This window comes from Otolemur garnettii, unplaced genomic scaffold (genome assembly GCF_000181295.1).
Source record: "Otolemur garnettii isolate 467f Iridium unplaced genomic scaffold, OtoGar3 scaffold00025, whole genome shotgun sequence".
NCBI lineage: Eukaryota > Metazoa > Chordata > Mammalia > Primates > Galagidae > Otolemur > Otolemur garnettii.
Window position 1 is genome coordinate 12002040 of NW_003852420.1, and position 3550 is coordinate 12005589.

Genomic DNA, 3550 nt, shown 5'->3' on the forward strand with positions numbered 1-3550 from the left:
GTCCCAGCTACTTGGGAGGCAGAGGCAGGAGACTCGCTTGAGCCCAGGAGTTAGAGGTTGCTATGAGCTGTGATGCCACAGCACTCTACCCAGGGTGACAGCTTGAGGTGCTGTCAAAAAAAAAAAAAAAAATGTCAATTCTTCCCTTCACCCTGATAAGCCAGTTCTGTCACCCAAATACTCCCTGCCCATTCTCACCTCTCCTGATCCTACCACATTCCCCCTCCTTCCCTGACAGCCAATCCAGACACCCACACATCCTTTCCCCTACCTAGAATAAGCTCTCAACCTTTTTTGTGTATCCAATAACCAGAACTTCTCACAGGGCCCTGAATAATAGGCAAAAATAAGCAGAAACAAAGATCACATTCAACCAAATACCAACCCTGCTGCCTACCAGTTCTCTGTAACTACAATCCCTTTCAAACAGTCCATGTAAATATATATAGTGGCTCATGTCTGTAACTCTAGTATTCTGGGAGGTCAAGGAGGGAGGATCATGTGATCTCAAGAGTTCGAGACAAGCAAGAGAAAGACGCCATCTCTACTAAAAACAGGAAAATGAGCTGAGCACGATGGCAGGCAGCTATAGTACTTGGGAGGCTGAGGCAGAAGAATCGCCTGAGCCCAGGAGTTTGAGGTTGCTGTGAGCTATAATGATGCCATGGCACTCTGCCTGGGCAAAAGAACAAGACTCTGTCTCAAAATATATATATACATATATAAGATACATTTATTTATTTTAACAAGAACTTATGCCACATCTTAATTTTACTGGAAGCATTTTTCTTTTTTATTACACAAAATAGTGGTATATCATAATCAATGGCATCCTACATCCATTAAAATCAAGTAAAAAAATTCTTAATAAACTTTTTATTCAAAATATAATTCTAGATTAACAGAAAAATTGCAGAGATGATACAGAGAATTTCCATATACTCCCTGCTCACTTCCCCTAATGTCAACATATAAGATTACCAGAGTACACTTGCCAGACTAAGACCAATATTGTTACATTTCTATTCCCTAAATTCCAGATTTTATTCGAAGTTCCCCAATTTTTATGATAATGCACTTTTTCTGTTCTGGGATCCAATCCAGGATTCCGCATGACATTTATTCATCATGTCTCCTTAATCTCCTCTGGTCTGTGACAGCTTCTCAGTATTTCCCTATATTTCACGACCTCAACAGTTATGAGTACTATCCAGCATTTTGTAGAATTTGAGTTGTCTGATGTTTTTCTCATGGTTGGACTGAAATTACTGATTTAAGGGAAAATATCACAACGTTGCCAATCCCTCCTAATCACATATCAGGGGACACATCATGCCAACATGTCTCTTCACTGCAATGCTAACCCTGATCATTTAGGTAAGATGATATTTGCCAGGTTTCTCCAACGTCAAGTTACTATTTTTCCCTTTTTCATATTTCTTTTTTTTTTTTTTTGCAGTTTTTGGCCAGGGCTGGGTTTGAACCTGTGACCTGTGGTATATGAGGTCGGCGCCCTACTCTGAGCCACAGGCGCCGCCCCCTTTTTCATATTTCATTCTTTAGATAAAAGTCACCAGTACAGCCTATATTCAAGGGTAGGGGAGATAGAGTAATTAAGCTCTACCTTCTAGAGAGGGGAATAGCTACTTATCCACATATTATTCAGAATTCTTCTGAAAGAAAGATTTGTCCCTTCTCACTATTTATTCAATCATTTATAGATTTAAAAATTTTTAATTGTTAAGTAAAATAAAACAAGGCATTCATTAGGGGATCACTGCTATATATGAGTATGCACGGTTAACAGGATTAACATCCAGAATATAGAAAGAACTCCTATAAATCAGTCTACAAGTACAAAAGACAATCCACTAGACAAATGGGCAAAAGGCACGAAAAGGCAATTCAAATAAAAGAAAGCCCAAAGACCTTTAGAAACGTTATGAAAAGATTCCCTCTCTAGTAATGAAATAACTATACATATTACATTTCATGCCCATTATACTAGAGTGAAAAAAAATACCTAAACCACCCAAACATGAACAATAGGAGTAAGCAACTAGACTAATTCCTTTTAAGAACAATTTAGCAATATCTAAAACTGAAGTGCTTTGAACTAACAACTTTACTCGTAGAAATATACACTCCAGACAATAGCCCGCAACTGACTGGGGCTGGTATGTGGAAACTTCTCAAGAGATACAGGGTCTAGATAGTTCGAATGTAATAAATTTCTAAACAGTACCTTCCACATACTCTCCTTCCCAAAACCAATCTGCCTGAGGAAAAGTATGTGGTCTTTTTTTTTTTTTTTTTTTTGAGACAGAGCCTCAAGCTAACTCCCTGGGTAGAGTGCTGTGGCATCACAGCTCACAGAAACCTCTAACTCCTGGGCTCAAGCAAGTTTCCTGCCTCAGCCTCCCAAGTAGCTGGGACCACAGGCGCCCGCCACAGTGCCCAGCTATTTTTTGGTTGCAACTATCATTGTTGTTTTGGCGGCCGGGGCTGGATTTGAACCTGCCACCTGAGGTGTATGTGGCTGGCGCCTTAGCCACTTGAGCCACAGGCGCCAAGTATGTGGTCTTGCTGGTCTCCTTTCACAACCTTATGGAAGACTTTCCCACCCAGCAATAGCCAAGGCATACCTCTAGGCCACCTACCCCCAGAGTGCAAAAACATCTAGGGGGCACCTAACAAAAAATAATTCAAAATAGCAGTGTCCTTGTTGAGAAAGCAAATGATTCTAATAACGAGATAACAAACAATTTTAAAAGTTAACAGTTTCCAGTTTTTTGCTTACAATAAAACTGAAGGCACATATAACTCAGTTGTCACCTGGTAGATACTTTAAAATAATATTTCACAAAACATTACCATTTAACTTTGACATATAATATACAGGAGTTCAAACATTTGAGAGATACTGTATGACAAAATTTCTTCCATCTAAATAAACCTGCTCATTTTAACAGTTATTCTCAGTTATACATTGACAAAAAATAGGGAATAAGATTTACACTGAGCCCTGTCTCATTCTAGCGTAATCATCTATGGATTTTTTCAAAAATACAATGCATCTCAATAAGAAATGCTTTTCCAATAAAAATTTACCTATGATGTTCAAAAGTTATTTATAAATATGTGTATTACATTTATCTGGTTTGCTTAGTTGTATACCAAAATAACTGTAGGGATTAGTTAATCCAACAGAAAACCTTCAATACATAGAATCTAATGGTCACAGGAAACAGTATCTATTTCTATCTATATAAATCCTTGTTATAGAGAAATATGATAGGATGCTCAATAAACTATCTTCACACATAGAAATACATAAGAACAAAATGCGATGGGGGAAATACACTTACACACACAAATTAGTACATTTAAAACTGGCAAGACCTGAATAAAGTTAATGGATTACATTAATGCCAATTCCATGGCTGTGGAATAGTTAACCTTGTGCTATAGTTAAGCAAGATGTTACCATTAAGGGAAATAGGTGAAAGCTGTAAGAGATCTCTGTCTTATTTCCTTTTTTTTTTTTTTT

At 37.8% G+C, this 3550-nt stretch overlaps 1 protein-coding gene across 2 annotated transcripts in view; it reads right to left on the bottom strand.

The window, feature by feature from the left end:
* ATRN (attractin) overlaps positions 1–3550 on the bottom strand; it is a 150812-nt gene that overhangs the window by 127490 nt on the left and 19772 nt on the right. The window lies entirely within an intron of this gene.